Genomic DNA, 20174 nt, shown 5'->3' on the forward strand with positions numbered 1-20174 from the left:
CAGAATGCATGAGCCATGAGAGCAGGAGATTCTTATTACTGCTTCACTTCCAGAACCTACAACAGCAATGGAAGATTAATAAAAAACACTACAGATTGTATCACTTTCGTTCCATTCAACCCTATTCCTCATTTCTGTTATAAGTGCACTTTACAGGTTGTTCTGTCTACGGAATTTATTCTCTATGGTGTCAGGTGCGTTGACCTTTTCTCTCCAACCAGTTTATAAACTATGGAAGGCAGAGGCCCTTTTTATACTTTTCCAGTCTGTGAGGCCTGGCAGAATGCTAAGCAGCATTTGGTATGTATTTAACAAACACTTCTTAGTTTATTTCCAACTGTAACATTATATACTACACCACTGAACACTTTTACATCAGTAGGGCTGTAACGGAAATAAAAATAGGTCGACCATAAAACACCAGCACAAGAGCTCAGGACAGGATGAGAGCTTTCTTTCTTACCTTCTAATTCAAGTTGACTAGCAAACTCAAGGTTTCTGGAATGAGGATGTGATGACTAGGAGAGTATGCCTTTGGAAAATTTCTTGCTTTCTTCTCTAGAATTTGACAGGTTGTACCTTCTGAGAGCTGATCATCTTCCAAGGATAAAGTACTCGGGTCTGTGGACACTGTTATTGAATCTTGCTACAATACTAAAGTTATCTGGGACTTCTTACTCTTCTTTGATCCCTTTATATACTCATTGAACCTGTCTTTTTCCTTAGTGGCATTTATGACTAACATTTTTAAATTCCAACTTACTCCTTTAGAACTGAACCAGGTTATGGTCTCCTGTTTTGTATTCATCCCTTTTCCCCTGCCAAATCCAATCACAGTGATCTCCTATTAGGTTAAGTGTAAATTCAGACCTTGTATCAGTGGTGCTACCCTATCATCTCAGCTTGGTTTTCTATTGTTTCTAAAATAAACCTCTTGTTTAACTCATGTGATCCCCTAATTCTTTCCCATTCTTAGCTTACTCATTTTCTACTCAGTTCAAGCCATTTCTTTTATCTTTTTCCTATCAACCAATCCAAATTCTACACTTCCTTTTTTGTCCATTTAAGAAGTCTTCCTTAATTTACATGGATAACTTCCATTTTAAGATTTGGATTTTACCACCAACAATACTCCTTGGTTATTAATGGTGAATTATTTATCATTTTATGTTTCATATTTTCCTCCCCAGTAAGTTCTTGACAATAGAAACTTCATAGTTCTTCCAATCATGCAAAACTCTTGGCACCTCCTTGGATAAATCTGTTGTGTTGGGACATGGCTCCAGAGGCTGGTCAAAACGGCCTAGATTGGGATGATGAACCCTGATATAGTGAGATGGAGCTTGTGCAACAGGAATCCTTGAAACCAGCGGGACAAAATGGCCTCTGACAGCAATTCCTTCCTAGTTAATGCCAGGTTCAATTTCATACATCACTCAGCCCATGTAGGCAAAACTGCAAAGTGTAAGACCGCTGATTTGAATACTGTATGTAAGTATTAACCAGATGTTGGCAGGTATGTGAGACAAGGTCTGAGGTGGAATCCTGGCTTTGTTTCCAATTAGTCTTAGTAATATTGAACAAGCAATTTCCCTCTCTGGGTGTTAGTTCTTCATGTTGTAAAAATGAGAATATTGGACTTCAGATGATATTAAGGACTAGATAATCCAAGTATAAAATTACATGATTCTGATTCCAAATCAATGAAATGGGTGCCATAACCTTTGGAGTTTTTTATATACTTGTTCTGTGGGGTAAGATTTACTAGTTTTGTGTGTAGTTAGAAACCCTTGCTTTCAGCTTTTAGCATATACACTTTTCTTTTTCCCCAATTTGTGTTAAAGTGGATGGACAGATGGTTTATTAGGCTTTCAAACGCTTGTACTGCTGTTCAATTCACAATAGTTTTAAACTTTGACAGTCCACATAGAGCCTGGATTTTGTTTAGAATAGATAGTTTAACTCTTCAATTTGGATAATAATGTCTACTCACCTAATTTAAAGCAACTTGTAAATGTAGCTCCAAAGGCCTAATCAGTTCCTTTTCTTTTAGGTGTGTTAACTCATGTCCACATCACAGCCTAACTCTTCCAAGTTGTGTTTTAAAAACTAAGTTGCCAGGCTTCCAGTTACAATTGTTTCACCTTCTCCAGACTTATATACTCACAACCTCATTTCAAATCAAAATACTTTAAATCAGAATGACAAAAAGTCAAATTCTTCACTTTATAAGTAAGAAAGCAAGAGACCAACCTAAAAGCTCCTGGTGCTCCTTCTACTAACTATGCATTTTCTAAATAAAAGAGCTAAAGTGAAATTAGTTTGCAGGGAAAAAACATCCAAAAATTGTGAATTATAAGCCGCAATAGAAACATACCTTCCTTGAAATTTAAGTGCCAATTAAGAGAAAGTATAGATGGGAACTATGTAAGTCAAAGATGGTTACCATTGCTATCTCTTTGCTTCGTGACTTTTAATCACTTAGTGTGACCCCTTCATCTAAGCGGGGTTGCGAACGTGCAATTCTCGAATACTTAAACTGCATCTGAACTACAGTGGAGTAGTGAGAACCAAAAGGACCCACAGATAAAGTCGGGAGCCTGTTTACGGGGTTCCAACAGGGGACCAGAGGGAGGAAAATCTGGACTCGCTGGCGAAGCCTCGTTGGCGAAGCCGGCGCCAAGGAGGTGCGAGCCGCACAGCAGGTAGAGGTGGCGGGGGAGAAGTCGGAGACGCGCGGGGTCCCTGAGGCTCCAGCAGGCCAGGGAGAGGCACCGGGAAGGGACGAGAAGAGACCCGCAGGGACACTGCAGGAGGAAGACGAGGCTGACCTAGTGAGCAGCAAACACCTTCCAGAAGGCGCCAATGCGAGCTTGTAAGCTAGGGGGTCGGGTAATAGAAAAGCTGAAGGGGCTGACCAGGGTGCTCTCGAGAGATGGGAAGAGGGCTTGCGGGAAAACGGAGCAAGGCCCGCAGAGCGGACCGCGGAGCAGAGGAGCAGCACAGGAGAAACGAGACGATCGGCCCGCGCGAGCCGGAGCGAAGGGTGAGCCAGGGACTTCGCGGCCGCAGCGTCCCGCCGCGCAGGGGGAGGGGCCTCGAGCGCGTGGGCGGGCCAATGGGCGGGGCCTGCGCCCGACGCGCCCCGAGGCCGCTACGGCCGAGGGCCGGGAGGGGCGGTGGCGGCCGCGGGGGAGGGGCACGGCGTCAGTGCGTCGCCGGCTGGGCCACGCCGGTGGCCGGGAGGGAGAGACAAGAAGGAGGAGGAGTATGAGGAGGAGGAGGAGATGGTGAGTAGGCTCCGGGCTGGGGAGCAGCGCGAGTTGGCGGGGGAGGTGGGGAGCGCGGCCCCTCCCCTCTCCGGCGCCCGCCTCGCGGGGCCGCGCGGCGCGGAGTTCCCAGAGGGACGGCGGCGGCAGCGGCGGCGTGGAGAGCCGGGGCGGGGGGCGGAGCTGAGGGCTACGCGGGAGGCGCGCTTCCCGGGCGCACGCGCTTCGCTCCCTGCGCTGCCGCCGTTTCCGCGCCCCGAGTGGGGCGCACCCTGTGGCCCTGCTGCACGCTGGCCATTTTCCGATTTCATTTTCTTAGGTTCTGCCCGTCGAGCGTGCTGGCTCCCCGCGATCCGGTGCGGCGTCGCTCTTGCGCCGCCGGCGAAGGGCGGGTGGGGTGCGTCCCCTTCCGCGCGGGGACGAGGGCGGCCGGGAGTCGGAGGGGCCTCCTGGCCGACTACGGCGCTGCCGGCCGATGGTCCCTGGCGACGCGCGCCCCCCAGCTCGTCCAGAAGGGACCCTTGGCGCCAGGCCCCGCTGTCCCCCGCGCTTCTCTGACCCGACCAGTTCCTCCCTCCCGTGTCAGCAGAGTCTGCAGACCTCACGCTGCCCTCAGATCCAGCCTGTTCGGGTGGAAGGGCTCCCTGAATTGAAGCCATGTAAATTCAGCCATATCCCCAATATATTAATTTAACTTTTAGTCCCGAGGGCGTTTTCCCCCCTCTCCCAAATGCAACTTTTGAGAGTCTTCTGAGAACTGTACAGCATTAGATTATCTCTGAGATAATTCTTAAGTTAGCGCCTTGAGGCAGTGTGACCGGAGGTTCAAAGAGGAGGCTTGACACTTTTTCCTCCACCTGTATCACAGTTTGAATGGAAAACGTGAGTTGATGGTGATTTTCCGCACCAGGTGGGTTGCAGAATGCAGTCCCCGTGTGCCGTGGCGCGTCCCGGTTATGTGGTGTTACCCCTGAAGTTGATTTTAAAGCTCAACATAGTGGTCCGGCAAAGGAGCTGCTGAGAAGAAGACCAGTACAGTTCAATAGAGCCATTTTATTGGATTCTATTGACCTGTTTAACCTTAAGCTAAGCATGGTTGGAATTTCGTGTAGGAACCCTCCTACCGAGTGCAGTACAGTATTGAATTTTAATTTAATGCATTCCAGGTCTGAAGTGGAATAAATTCTCCTCAGATCCGACTCCCTTTTATTTTACATTTTCCTTAGGATTTTATATTTAACGAAACAGTTTTAGTATTGAGGGTTGTAAGAGTGCTTTTTGATTCATGAAACTTTCTTTGATAAACTTGAAAACAATAGGTAAGATCTGAAGAATGATACTGAGAGATAAGGTAGGAAACTGAATTTTGTGGCATTATCAATTTGAGAAGTTAAGATGGCTTCTCTACTCCCATTTTAAAACTACATTGACATTTTAATCATAAGTATCACAGAAGTACAGAATTCTTTATTTGTAAGGAACTTTGGCAGTTTAATCCAACCCCCATTATTTTACAGACAGAAATTAATCAGAAAGTTTCTTGAAGAGATTTAACAGGAACTGAAGACTTAATTAACTAGATACTTAAGTAGATAATTTAGACCTCCCTAATGGATATTCTTGTACAAAAATCTGTTTTGATTATGGTGTCTTATAAACAGCCAAGTAATTACTAAATTTTCATTTTTCTTCCCCTGTTTTGAGTAATTGCCTTAATTTGTAATTTGCATCCATTAGAAGCAAATGATACAAATTATTTATAGTTAAGAAGTATTTACATTCTATCAGTTGAAACAGTACTTTTCAGTTAGTTTGAATTTAGTAATTATTTTTATTTCAAGAATGTTTGCTCATATTATTGGTATGATAGGTTCCTGTGAAGATGATTCCTAAGAGATTGGCATTTCAAGCGTTTCAGTGTTGTGGTATCTGTAAGCTTGGTATTAATCAGGAATAAAGGTCCTATTTACACGTAGTGATTGAATTTCAGCATCTCTAGCATCATCACATAGCCGTCGTCAAATGCAGAAGTCCTGAAGCTCCTGCTGGGGTGGGGTGAATTCCCTGCATCCCCCACACCACAGTATTTAGTGTAGGCTTTTAGTAAATACTTCCTGGCTTGTGTACACTTTCCCTGGTGGGGGGCTTCATGAAAGATGGACTATGTCTTATCTGTGTATGCCTTGTGTCAAGTGTGGTGGGTACTCTGTCAATACTTGTGGTCTTGAGTTTAATCAAGCTTACGACCATAGCAGGGTGAACTGGAAGTCGTGAATCATTATATTGTAAACCTGAAATATTTCATATTTGTTTTTTGTGTTGTATCAGATACTTTGTTAGGCAGAATTCCAGTATTGGAAGAGAGCAGATATCAAATACATTAGAAACATTTGGGGAGAAATTTAATATTGAGAATTTTGTTCTTTAACATATCTTATTAACTGTGAAATTGGGAAAGGACACCATTATTTAAATCTTTTGATAGAACACCTAAGTCAAGCTAAAATACATACTATGAATTTCTCACTGGAGCGAAGTTTGACAACCACGAACTGAACAACCCTAGTTGTTAGTGTAGAACCATTTTAAAGCCCTGGTTTCACTTTATAAGGATTTATTTTTCAGCATATAGACTTCTATAAGAAACATAGCTTTGGGAGTTCAGACTACCTTGGTAAGCCTTCCCAAAATTTACAGTTTTAGGCTGTGTTTGATAAGTTGTGCTTCATGTTGGTGATACTGTGAAAAAAAAAACACAACAAACCAAAATAAAATACAACAAACCCACTGTGTTTTCTTTTTCTGTAAGTCTTATCTCTTTCTTTAATAGATCAGAATAGCATGTTTTGTTTATTTAAAAAGAAGAACTGAGGAAAATTGTCAAGTATTTCTTTTGGCGAGTACCACCACTCCACCCTTTGAATAGCCTTGGCAGATCAAGTTTGGGCTAATGTGGGGCCACTTCCATAGAGCGATCCATTTGCATATGTAGTCATATGAATAATAATCTTCACAAGAACAACATCTTTGGACTACATGCACTTTTCTACTAGCACTATTGAAAATTGTACAGTATAGTAGGATGGTGTTTAATTTATAGGGAGCAAATAATTATGTATCTGTCATTTCTGGTTCTTATGTCAGTCATGACCTACCTGGCCTACCCACTGCCAGTGCTGTCCCTTCCACCCAGGTCTTAAATGGATTTTTAAGATCGAAAATACATTTTAAGACCGAAAATACCTTCAGTAGGTGGAATCTGGAATTATTCTAGTGCTCTATTTATTACTGTCAGGTATGGTGTCTCAATATACCCTTGGCATGTATTCAGTTTGACTATGAGATTCTCATTTTTAAAAACACAGTACGTGTTAGGAGTTTTGAACTGTATGGTATAAACATAAAGTGTGGACGAAGTGGCTAGAGAATATTACATAGGTTTATATGGACTTACGGTGTAGAACTAGATAGTAAGAAATAATAGGAATATCTAGTCCTTTTCTCCCACATGTAAAGGTCATACTAAAGTCATTTGAACAGATGACAATTTTTTTTCTAATGTTTTTAAAAGCAACGTGAGAAGCAATTCCACAGCCTTTTTTTAGTAAGTTAAATAGTCTGTAGAATTACTACGTTTCCTGTGTGGTTCTTTGTATTCCAAATCCATGTGGACCTGGAACCTTGTATTAAGCCTGCTTAAGAACTCAAACAGCTTGGCCATCTCCCTCTCTTGCCATCCCTTTCCTTTCAGAGAGCTGGGACCTGATCTTGTCCACAGTGGATACTGGTGTCCGACATCAGCTAGGGCAAAGCTTGCAGAGTCAAGATACTGTGATCCTGTCTCCTGGACTTGCCCTCAGTTGACTTGATCCCTTAGATGCCGAGGACAGGCCAGCTGGGAGCTGGGCTCTGTGGCTGTTATAATTTAAGCCATTTTATATTTGAGCCCTTTTAAAGAGTTAATTTTTCACTTGCAACAGGCATTCTAGAACACCCTGGATTCATCCAGTTACTACCGTATTCCCCCATGTATAAGACGCACCCTTCCTGGAAAAATTTGGGGTCTAAAAACTGAGTGCATCTTATACAGTGGTTGTAGACTTTTTTACTTTGATTTCCCACTTTTTTGTGCTGTTTTGTGCATTGTTGTAGATGAATAAAACTTGAGTTCAATAACTGTATATAATACATTTTTTTTTTCAAATTCCAGGCCCTAAAATTTAGGTGTGTCTTATACATGGGAGTATCGTATACCGCACTTGAAGCCCTTTCCTGACTACCATGCTGTTGGGTTCTCTCTCTTTTTTTTTTTTTTACAGGAACAGAGAGAGAGTCAGAGAGAATGATAGATAGGGACAGACAGGAACAGAGAAAGATGAGAAGCATCAATCATCAGTTTTCCTTCCGCATCCCAATCCAACGCTCTATCCACTGCGCCACCGCCTGGTCAGGCTTGTTGGGTTCTCTTTTTAGCTGAGTCACTTAATGGATAACTTTCTTTTTATTTATTTATTTCTTTTTATTTTTCTGAAGTTAGAAACGGGGAGACAGTCAGACAGACTCCTGTATGCGCCCGACCGGGATCCCAGTCCGACGCTCTATCCACTGCGCCACCGCCTGGTCAGGCTTGTTGGGTTCTCTTTTTAGCTGAGTCACTTAATGGATAACTTTCTTTTTATTTATTTATTTATTTTTATTTATTTATTTTTATTTTTCTGCCTCTCTGGGGCATCGCTCTGTTGCAACCAGAGCCATTCTAGCGCCTGAGACAGAGGCCATGGAGCCATCCCCAGAGCCCAGGCCAACTTTGCTCCAATGGAGCCTTTTCTGCGGAAGGGGAAGAGAGAGACAGAGGAAGGAGAGGGGGAGGGGTGGAGAAGCAGATGGGCGCCTCTCCTGTGTGTCCTTGCCGGAAATCGAACCAGGACTCCTGCACGCCAGGCCAATGCTCTACCACTGAGCCAACCGGCCAGGGTGGGATGACTTTCATTCAATTTCAGTGGTAGCTAATTATTGTCAAATGTTTGGTTTTCTACCCACATCTTTTCTTAGTTTTGAGCTGCATTTGAATAAATACCTGTTATACTCTCCCATAACATGTTTGTTCATCATCTGTCTTTCCTTCTGAATGTCCTTCTAGGCCAGTGCTGGTCAACTGGGTCCCTGCCGCCCACTAGTAGGCGTTCTAGGTTTCCTGGTGGGCGGTAGCAGAGCAACCAAAGTATAAATAAAAAGATAGATTTAACTATAGTAAGTTGTTTTATAAAGATTAATTCTGCCAAACTTAGCGAAAATCCGACATAAAGTACTTGGTAAGTAATTATTATATGCTTTAACTTGCTGTAACTCTGCTTTATAAATTTTATAAAGTAAAGTTACTTCCCTACTTTATAAATCACTATTTCTGTGGAACCAGTGGGTGGTAAGAAAATTTTACTACTAACAGGTACAAAAGTGGGTGGAGGTATATGAAAAGGTTGACTACCCCTGGTCTAGGCTGAGTGTTGGGGCCAAATTTGTGTTTGTGGCTGTGTCCTCAGTTCTCAGTCAGTGCCTAGCACACAGCAGGTGATAAATATTGATTAGAAATAAATTCATCCTAACAGTAAATCTATTAGTATGGGAAACTAAAATTTATATAAAAATTTAGAATTCATACGAGAAGTTTAGACATTTCATTAATACTAGAGAATCTGTGTATTTTAAATTATAAGCATATCCTTATAAAATAGCTTTATCAGTCATCTGGCAGGGAATTTAAGAAGAAAAGGTATAATTTCCACCATGTATTGTTAGATGTTTCACATTTCAATATTTGTTATATTTTATATTTCTCCACATAGAAGTTTTATGGCATCATAAACTAGTGAGTTTAATGGATAATGGCCCTATTTTTGTTCATTAGTAATTATATATAAAGAGTAAATTCTCATTAAAAGACCTTTAAATGCCTGCTCATAAAAGGAGAGACCTCTTTCATTTTGTTCTCCATACAATCCCAATTATTGTATTGAGGCAAGTCATCAAACTCCTTAGTAGTCTAAACCTTTAATTTGGTTTCAGAACAGTAGTCATGTATTGAATACTCAAATTACCATGTCTTTAACAAGTAATGCAAACACTCTGTATTAAAAAGGTAATGACCATAACTTTTCTTGTAGAATTTCTTGCACTATTTTTTAAAGCAGACTTTTGAACTAAATTTTCCATGAAGGCCAAAAATCTCATACTTTCTATGTGTGTATGTGTAGAGGAGGGTTGGTAATTTTTGTAGTGGTATTTTTAAGTGGACAGTTTACTAATTAAGTTGAGGTAAACACTTTATAACTCTAAAAGGAAAACTTCAATTATCTGAATGAAATGAGGTACATGAAATTAATTCAGATAAGTGGGGGAATTCGTAGTGTAAATGATGCATGTCAAGGGACATGACCTCAATCATGATTTTTTTTTCTATATATCTGTCAGCTGCTTTTACATTACTAGACTGTGAGTCTTTTTGGTTGTGCTAGGAATCATTGATGGGAGGAAGTAAAGTTTGCTCTGTGGGTTTTTTTTCCTTTGCCACAGAGGGAATCCAGAATGTGGTCTTCTGTGACAAGCATAATTGCTCATCTCTTGCTTGTTCTGCCGCCCTTTTAGGTGGTATACCACAGCCTTCCATTTTGTCACCTTCCTGTCAAATGTCAAATGTGTGTGGGGACTCCTTGAGTATACAGTTTGTTTGAAATTAAGGCCACACTCTTCTGTCCAATCTTAAGATGTTGATATCTCCAAAAGTTGACTTACAACAAATTATAAGGGTGAATTGAGCTGTATAAACTTTGATTCTTTTCCTGACACCCTTAAGGTTTAATATTAAGCAGTGGTTTCACATGTACACCCTTAAAATAGAAGCAGATATTGGGACATAACCCCTGGCCTTTACAGATCCTTAACTAGATATGAAAACTTTACTGATTGATTAGAGTTTAGGAAGGTTTTAGGAAAATGATTTCTGCTGCTGTTTACTAAGGTTGCAGCATTCCAGGGCTCCTGGCATCTGAAGCCTGTTGTGTAATCTGTAGATAGTCCTGTAGCTGTGATGACAAATTTCTCTAGGTTTTTCTTGTTTTGTTTTTAAAGAAAGGCACGCTTATCTCAGCCCCAGAGATGTGTGCTACACCTCTGTGAGTGAATTTTCCTCCTTTTTTCAGCATTACCTATAGTGCTTTTCTTAAAGCACCTGGATTTATGGCTTTTTTCAGCATCCACTAGCTTCCTTTTTACTTCTTGGTCTTTGAGATGCAAGATGATTTCATATCTTGATTTCCTTGGGTGGAGTGGATATGTTATCAGCAACTCTGTATCCAGACTGCCTGAGCAATTTCTAGGTCATTGTTGAGACCTTAGATAAATGCAGGCTGTATGAAGAATTTAGGCTTCAGGGTCAGTCTGAACTGATTTTGACTCTGTATTGTTTATGAATGGGTTGTACTTGGGGAAAGTTTGTTACTTATCTCAGTTTCCGTTTCCTCACCTGTAATATTGGGATAATATCACTTGGTATATTGAGTGGTTGTTTCTGTTTGTTTGTTTGTTTTTAAGTGAGAGGAGAAGAGATAGATTCCATATGTATCCTGACTGGGATCCAGCCAACCCCCCCCCCCCCCCCCCCAATCTGGGGCTGATGCTGGAATCAGCTGAGCTGTCCTTAGTGCCTAGGGCCAATGCGAGCCACTGGCTGCTGGAGGGGAAGAGATAGAAAAAGGGAAGAGGGAGGGGAAGAAAAGCAGTTGGTCTCTTCTTATGTGTGCCTTGACTGGGGATTGAACCCGGGACATGTTTAATAATGTGAATTAATGAACTAATTACCTAGATCATAGCTTGTTTTATAAGGAAGTAGGTTTGGTTCCATTTAATTACAGAGATAATCAAATTAGTAAAAAAAAAAAAATTTCCAAATAGGGTTATTGCTCAGATGACTTTAAATCTGTATAAGACTCTTAAGCCACCAATCTATTTATATACTAAGGATCTACTGATAGTGTGGTATAGAGAGACAGAACACATAGTGTATTCATTAGGGTAAGACAGACTTGGATTTGTATGTAGATGATCAAACTCTTAGGTCACCTTGGAAATTTATTTTTTGATCCAAATTTTCATTTGTAGAATAGGTAATAAAAGTATAAAAAATGATAAAGGGTAAGAAAGGATAATAAAAAGGTTATTTGAAAGACTTAAGAGATGAAGTATGCAAAATACTTAATAATCACTGAGTCCGTAAATACTGATCGTTGTTATGACCTTGGACAAGTGACTTCCCCTCTTTCCACCTCAGGTTTCCTCATCAGTAGCATGAATATATCAGGACCAACAGAGTTATGAGGATTAAATGAGATAATACATGTAAGTGCTCATTAAATATTAATTACTGTTTTTATTCAGTTCAGAACAAATTGGACCAATTTTGGGTTAAAAATGAAAGCATTTTACATGTATTTCTTATGTTGGGGGATATTTAGTATGGATTGAGGATGGTAATGTATTCATAGTTTTCTAAGTTTCTTTATGACAGTATTTATCAAATTGTGTATAGACCTGTGGAGGTCACTGAAACCCTTTCAGGGTATCCATAATGTTAAAACTATTTTCATAGAGATAATTTTTACCTTTTCCACTGCTTTGATGTTGGTTGTGATGTAAGTACAGAAGTGGTTAGTAAAACTGGGGGCATTTTAGAAAATATTAAATGGCAGTAGCACCAAAATATATTAGTATTCATTGTATTCTTCATTGTCATGCATTCATAGCTTTAAAACAAGTTAATTTGCCCTGGCCGGTTGGCTCAGCGGTAGAGCATCGGCCTAGCGTGCGGAGGACCCGGGTTTGATTCCCGGCCAGGGACACAGGAGAAGCGCCCATTTGCTTCTCCACCCCTCCGTCGCGCTTTCCTCTCTATTTCTCTCTTCCCCTCCCGCAGCCGAGGCTCCATTGGAGCAAAGATGGCTCGGGCGCTGGGGATGGCTCTGTGGCCTCTGCCTCAGGCGCTAGAGTGGCTCTGGTCGCAACATGGCGACGCCCAGGATGGGCAGAGCATCGCCCCCTGGTGGGCAGAGCATCGCCCCATGGTGGGCGTGCCGGGTGGATCCCGGTCGGGCGCATGTGGGAGTCTGTCTGACTGTCTCTCCCTGTTTCCAGCTTCAGAAAAATGAAAACAACAACAACAACAACAAAAAAGTTAATTTTACTTAAGAATATTTTTGATGAAGCAGTAAAAATTATTAATTTTATTAATCTTTATCCTTGAGTATATTTTGTTCTGGTAGGAAATATGCAAAAGCACTTCTGCGTATTCAAAGTATATTGGTTACCTCAAGGCATATTCTTACATAATTTTTTGAGTTGCCAGTTTAAGTAGCCATATTTTGCATGGAACATCACCATTTTTACTTGAATGACTACCAGACAAACGGATTATTTATATTTAGGTAATTTGACAATCATTTTCTTGAAAATAAACAGTGAGCCTGTCACTTCAGGAAGAACCATTGACACTATTTGTTGCTAGTGATAAAATTTGAGCTTTAAAATTGTGGTTAACTTGTATCATCTGTTGTGCTCTTGTCAGCTTTCCAATGCATAAAGATTTTTCTAATGGATGGAAGGTGATATTAATGAATGTGAGTTTTTTGCTCTGGTATTATATCAAGTTTTTAATATCTTCATAACTCAATGAACCAATATTTTCAAAGTGATCAGTGTTACAAAATTATGGGTAAAAGACTGATAAAAAGCAAGTGACAGAATGTAAACATTTATGTGATATTAGATTCCATATTATAGCTAACTTAAACTCTTGTCAAGTTTTGGTGTAGTATCAAAGAAGAACTTTGACAGTTATGTGTAAAGACTTTTAACATTAACATGTACTTTCTGTTTTCTCACTAAATATTTGTGTGGGGCTAATTGAATGTGGAAGCAGATATGAAAATCCAGTTGTCTTTTGTTAAGCTAGACATGAAAGAAATTTGCAAAAACTGTGAGACAGTATCATTTTTGTCACTAATCTTTTGTTTTTTGGAAAGTTTTTATAAAGTTATATTAAATATGTTATTAAATTTTAAAATAAATTAATAAAATTTTCTCATTTAATTTTTACTGTAGTAAGAATTGATGATTATAGCTCACATTAACAAAAGCTCTGGGAGTCCTCAATTTTTGAGAACACGAAGGAGTCCTGATACTAAAAAGTTTGAGAACTGTTTCTTTAAGGGAAAGAGGCTAGACTCATCCAATGAGTGAAGTTCTAAAATTTTAATATGTTGAGTATTTCTTTGGAATATTGAGTACATGCCTCCAGTTTTCTTTTCTGGTTGTAAGGACATATACTGGACTTTCATGTCATTACCCAAATAGGCAGAGGGTTCTTCTCTTTGTTTTAAAGCTGTTTATTTTTAAGATTGATGCTACCTGTATAGTTGCTATCCAGAGTTGAGATTTAGTTAATGGTCATTCCAATCAGCATATTCATTCTTGATATCACTCTTTTGATTGTGAGCTATTCATGCACTTTTCTGAGTTGTTAACCATGGCAAACTACTTCAGGGTTGTAGTGAAATTCAACCCTGAAAATAAACTACCATTTTTTCTGAAGTTTTTACACTAATCTTAATCTGTCTACTGTAGAGTCTTCTTGATATTTCATAGCTATTTTCTAGCCAGTTTAAAACAGTGAATGTTTGTGAATTAGTTATTTGCGACAATGTAATATGAGTTACAGATGGGTTCTATAGTGCCATTTATAGTATGGTCATAGTCTCCTTATGGAAGATGAACATCTTCCTGTGGGGAATTATATTTTGACTCCTAGAAATCTAGTCAGATACATTTCTCCATTGCAGTCCAACCGTGGCAAGAAACTCCCCTTTCTCCTTGCAATAGTAACAGTGTTAAAGCTTTAATAGAAGCAAGAGATACGGCATTCTCAAGCTAAGCTCAAGAGACACAGGTATCTTAGACACCCCAAGTGGCTAGATATTGGTGGGTAACACTCTCAGATGAAGCAGGTATAAAAACTTTGGGCTAATTAACAATGGTGAAGAAAAAGGAGAAGGTATTTTGCTTGGAAGTGATATATTTCTTTTTGGAGCAGTTTCAAAAGTAAGAATTGTCCTAAGATGGGTAGTCCTAGGTTGGGAAATGCATCTATATAGGGTGTGCTCTTATGTTTGGGTATAGTATGAGTTGAGCTCAAGAAACAGAATGACAAGCCAATTGGGAAGGTTGACCTTTTATATTTTTATAGGTCAGAGATTTTAATGTAAAAGGAAATTGATTTACCCAGTCATGATCAGGAAGAGGAGTGGATGCCAGGCAAGTGTGGGAATATGCAAGCTGTTCACAAGGACCCTCAATAAATTCACATCGTAGGTGGCTGTTAAAGCAGATGATTGTCTGGCACAGTTCAGTCCGAGAAGGCTGTGATTCAGCCTACTGTCCTACGGTCTTTAGCAGGAAATAGAGACTTTTAAGACTGGTGTCTAGTACAGGAAGCCTGTTATGGAAAATGGTTGTTATAAAGCAGAAATCCCGAACCAGGAGATCTGGGGCAGGGGTAGAGCAAGGGGACATCAAAGAGGCCAGTGTTGGAGAATTAGACTTTGATCTGAAGGTAAGCTCCTTGCCTTCTTTCTGCTCAAGGGCAACATTCATCCCTTGGATTGAGGCAAGGCTGAGAGCCAAAGTAGAAGATAAAGTGACCATAGTTGTCTGCACTAGAGTGATAGGCCTATGTAAGAAATAGTCATATGTCTCTTACAATCCAGGAAATGAGCCAGGATACATTTGGAGAAATGATTTGTTTGTTAGGTGATTTTGTTGTGTGAACATCATAGAGTGCACTGATACAAATCTAGATGGTATAGCCTGCTATACACCTAGGCTATATGTTATAATCCATTGTTTTTCAACTTCCAGACCATAGACCAGTGCTAATCTGCCAGAAATGTTGTGCTGGGCTGGGAGAGAGTTAGCCACCCTGATACTGTGTGTAGGTTAAGGGCAGATAACTGTTTCGCATACTGGCACAAAATTTCTGGTGTACTGGTGGTTGAAAAACACTGGTATAATCTATTGTTCGTAGGCTACAAGCCTGTACAGCATGTTACTGTACTGAGTAGTGTAGGCAACTGGAACATAGTTGGTAGGTGGTTGTGTATAAACTTTTAAACATAGGAAAGATTCAGTAAAAATACTGTATAAAAGATAAAACATGGTATACCTGTACAGGACACTTCCCATGAATGGAGGTTGCAGAACTGAAGTTACTCTGGGTGAGAGAATGGTGAGGGAACCTGAAGGCCTAGTAGGTAATGGTACACTAATGTAGACTTCACAAACATTGCACACTAAATTTATTAAATATATTTCCTCCTTCAACAATAAGTTAACTTTAGCTTATTATAACTTTTTAACATACAAACTTAAATTTTAACTTTTTTTACTCTTGTAATAGTTTAAAACGAGGACATTGGAAAGCTATACAAAAATATTTTCTTTATATCTTTATAAACTTGATTTTTATTTTTTACTTTTTAAGTATTTTTGTCAAAAACTAACACATTGGCCTGACTGGTGGTGGTGCAGTGGATAGAGCATCCACCCGGGATGCTAAGGTCCTTGGTTTGAAACCCTGAAGTTGCTGGCTTGAGTGTGGGATCATTGACATGATCCCAAGGTTGCTGGCTTGATGCCCAAGGTCACTGGCTTGAGCAAGAGGTCACTGGCTTGAGCAAGGGGTCACTGGCTTGGCTTGAGCGCCACCCCCTCCCCCAATCCAGGCACATATGAGAAGCAGTCATTAAACAACTAAAGTGAAACAACTACAAGTTAATGCTTCTCATCTCTTTTCTCTCTCTCTCTCAAAATAAAGACACCCCCCAAAAACAAACAAATAACCCCCTAACATATTAGCCCTAGGGCTACACAGGGTCAGAATCGTTAATATCACTGCTTTCTACCCGCATGTCTTATCCCATTTGAAGGTCCTCAGGGGCATTAACATGCATGGAGCTGTCATTTCCTTTGTTAATAATGCCTTCTATAATACCTTCTGAAGGAATTGCCTAGGGAGGAGGTGCCCCTCTTTTTAGAAGAAGTATATTCATATTGGTTTACTTATTTTTTTTAATCACATATTTGCTTGTAAACAGATAATGCACCTTGAACATTTCTCTCTAATAGTGAAAACCACTCAGGGTTGGTGTCCATGTTTTCAACTTTTGAGGAGCTTGTTGGTCTGCAAAAGCTTCTGCTAAGCCCTGCACTGTGAATTTTCTTGGGGCTTCATTTTACGGGTCCACTGTTGTATATACAGTTTGTCGTTGGCCAAAACGTCATTATGTGGCACATGACTGTGTTAAATGAGTAGGTGGAAGTAAGCAGGGAACAACTGGGTTACTGCACTCAGGTTCTTCATACAAGAGACACTAGGTATCCTACCCACTAAGTGTCCTTTAGGCCAGGTGTCAGCTTTAAAGCAGCAGATAGTAAATATTTTTGCGTTTACAAGTCATATGGTCTCTGTTATACCTACTTAAGTCTGCCTTTGTAGCATGAAAGCAGCCACAGAAAAATAAATGAGTAGCTGTGTTCCAATAAAATCTTAGTATAGAGACTGAAATTTGAATTTCATATAATTTCACAGGTCACAAAATATTAGTCTCCTTAAAAATTCTTCAAAAGTTTTAAAAACTTAAAAAAAATTATTTTTGCTTATGGCTGTACAAGAACAGGCAATGGGCTGCATTTTGGCCTAAGGGATGTAGTTGACCCTTGGTTTAGGCAAATAACTCCGTGATGATGGAGAAATCTTAGCATTACTGAAGTAGACATTCTCCAGGACAGTGCTATTGGTGACACTGTCTTGTTTTATAGGTGACACAGATGATAAAAATCCGCTCAAGAATTTAGATGTGACATCTGCAGCAGGTTCAAATCTCTCAGCCATAAGACAAACTGGATACTTCGTAAAGATTTTCGTCTATTATTCACAGAAAGTCAAAATCCATTATTGAAATTGTCTGGGTGAGCTGCCTGCTGGGTCCAGTGATGCACTAGTAGACAAAGTAGTTGAGAAAGAAGGTTTATTTATTCTTTGGATGACTGGCAGATTGTGACACCAATATGGCATCAAGCCCTACTATGATCCCAAGGACTTTATGACTCTATGACTAAATAAAATAAAAATGACTTTTTTGGGGGGTAGTGGTTGGGGTGTTGAAGTCAATTTGATCTTTACTTGGGAAATGTGTAATATGTTTTCATTCCATGATGATACATGGTAATTGCTTTGGTAATCATTCTTTAAAATTCCTATATGTTTGTGAAACTCATGCAGTTATATCATATTATTAGGTTCTCACTGTCAGGCAAATAGTGTAAAGAAAAACATTCACCTAATCTAGAAAAGTTAACCTAAAAAGATTAATTTAAGGAATGTGATTTTCACATAGAAATTTTACTTAGGACATTCTTGAAAATACTCTTCCCTGTAGTATTTAAAATATGTTTCTATTTACAAAAAGTTTCTATATCCAGATACGTCTAGGAAAAACATCCTTATGTGTATAGGATCTTGAATTCAGTAGTATGTAACAAAGCGTACTGGACAGTATTAATGTTCATAGAATAGTTAATAAGTTAACTGGTAATTAAAAATACTAATCAAAAACTTCAGACCTATTAACTAAATTTACTTAAAAAGATTTAACAAGCAGGTGTGAACTGGTAATAACCCTATGTATTTACTAAAACTATTGAATCACAGGAAAACTGGAACATCAAAGTATTCTCTAAACCAAATCAGTATTTTATGTGGTTAGAATCCCTGCTTTTAGCAAACACCTATCAGTTGTAGAGGATTTGAAAGCAGTTTCTGGGAAATGAGGTGGGTAGGTTCTAAGTTGAATTCTGTTTTTTTCCTCAGTGAATCTTTAACATTTTTTTCTTATTCTTAGTGTTCAACAAGAACTCTGGCAGCCCAGGATATATAAAATATAGATTACATCTTAGACAGTTTATACAGCTCAAATACAAACAGAAAAAGATTCCCTCATGACTTACTTGAAATCTTTATTCAAGGTCTGTACTATTCAATTTGTGAGTGCTGCTGCCACTCTCGCACCTCTTTGGTCAGAATGCAGTGCAGCTAACATCGCCATTGTGCCAGGAAAAAGATCTGTGAGTAGCTGAAGAGTGGAAGTAACACACATCTATTTTACAAGTCAGATTAGAGATCAGAGTCATACAGTAGCTTTATATGGAATTGATTTCATTTCATGGTTTTTAAACTATTTTTTTCATTGAAATAATGCCCACAACCGAAAAACAGGTGTGTTGTAGCATTTGCGTGCCTTAAATTCTTTTGAATCTGGAATCAAAGGGGATGTTCTTAGGGTATAGATCCTAAAGCTCAGGGCTTTCAATTATTTCAGTTATTGTGCCATAATTGAACTGCCCTGTGGATTTTATTTGGCATTGTTCTGATTAATATTTGGTAAACTGTACCATTTCAAATATAAGGTACTTTAGGAAAAACTATGGCTGTGTGTGTAGGTTTAAATAAAGCAGCAAACACTGTTTTACTTTATAAATAGGATATACTTAATAAGAAATATGTGGATTTAACATTGATAGGCATTTATATCAAGAATTCCATAGTGGTCTTCTGGGGAGAGAATATTAAATAGAGTACTTGATTGATTGCCATTATATTTTTTCCTAAAGTAAACCTTTTAAAAAATATAACATATAGGTGAATGCGTAAATATATATATATATATATATATATATATATATATATATATATATAGCTTGATAGATTGCAGTTATTCTTATTTCACCTGTTCTTACTGAAATTGAGAAGACTGCTCATAAAAATGAGTATAGAAAACTAGTTCATTGCAGAAAGGAACTGCTGTTTATTGAGATTTGCGAACATAGTTGCAAAAACGCATCTGTGTTAATCTTTTTTTTTTTTTTTTGTATTTTTCTGAAGCTGGAAACGGGGATAGACAGACTCCCGCATGCGCCCGACCGGGGTCCACCCGGCACGCCCACCAGGGGGCGACGCTCTGCCCACCAGGGGGCGACGCTCTGCCCCTCCGGGGCGTCGCTCTGCCGCGACCAGAGCCACTCTAGCGCCTGGGGCAGAGGCCAAGGAGCCATCCCCAGCTCCCGGGCCATCTTTGCTCCAATGGAGCCTCGGCTGCGGGAGGGGAAGAGAGAGACAGAGAGGAAGGAGAGGGGGAGGGGTGGAGAAGCAGATGGGCGCTTCTCCTGTGTGCCCTGGCCGGGAATCGAACCCGGGACTTCTGCACGCCAGGCCGACGCTCTACCACTGAGCCAACCAGCCAGGCCTGTGTTAATCTTTTAGACAGTTCTTGAGCCAGTAATTGATTTGAGTATAATCAGAAGAAAATCCAGGTGTTTCAAACTAGTTTTTTATCAGTAGTCAAAAGATTTAGTTTCGTCCTTTCTCATATGTACCACATGGTGAGTTCTTAGGAACTGGATTCTGAGATCACAAAACTTTGGGATTTAGAATGTCTTGAGAATTCATCAAGTATATCTTTTTGTCCACCATGTTTTACGAAGGACTTTAGTCATATTTACAAGACATGAGAAAGATAGTGATCCTGACTTTTATGGACTTCAAAAAAGACTTTTGAATGAAGATTAATGTAGGGATATAGTAGGCATACATTGCTGTTTATTTCGTAGAGCAGTGACAGGTTAGTTGTTCTTCCCTCAGTACTGTTTTTCCCCAACTTCATAACTGCTGGCTCAAGCTGCTTTTCCTTAAGGTGAGTGAGAAGTAATTTTTTTGTGAATGGAGAAAGTGAGGCTATTGTAGACATT

At 39.7% G+C, this 20174-nt stretch overlaps 1 protein-coding gene across 14 annotated transcripts in view; it reads left to right on the top strand.

Moving 5' to 3' along the window:
- The first annotated feature begins 3167 nt into the window (after positions 1–3167).
- GTDC1 (glycosyltransferase like domain containing 1) overlaps positions 3168–20174 on the top strand; it is a 461161-nt gene continuing 444154 nt past the window's right edge. For 9 of the 14 annotated variants that reach the window (XM_066279611.1, XM_066279610.1, XM_066279612.1 and 6 more), the window contains exon 1: positions 3192–3290. The gene's annotated coding sequence lies outside the window, so the exon portion shown is untranslated. Of the gene's footprint in view, positions 3291–11640; positions 11661–20174 lie in introns of those variants that run through there. The other 5 variants (XM_066279614.1, XM_066279615.1, XM_066279607.1 and 2 more) reach the window with 2 other exon arrangements.

This window comes from Saccopteryx bilineata, chromosome 5 (genome assembly GCF_036850765.1).
Source record: "Saccopteryx bilineata isolate mSacBil1 chromosome 5, mSacBil1_pri_phased_curated, whole genome shotgun sequence".
NCBI classification, from domain to species: domain Eukaryota; kingdom Metazoa; phylum Chordata; class Mammalia; order Chiroptera; family Emballonuridae; genus Saccopteryx; species Saccopteryx bilineata.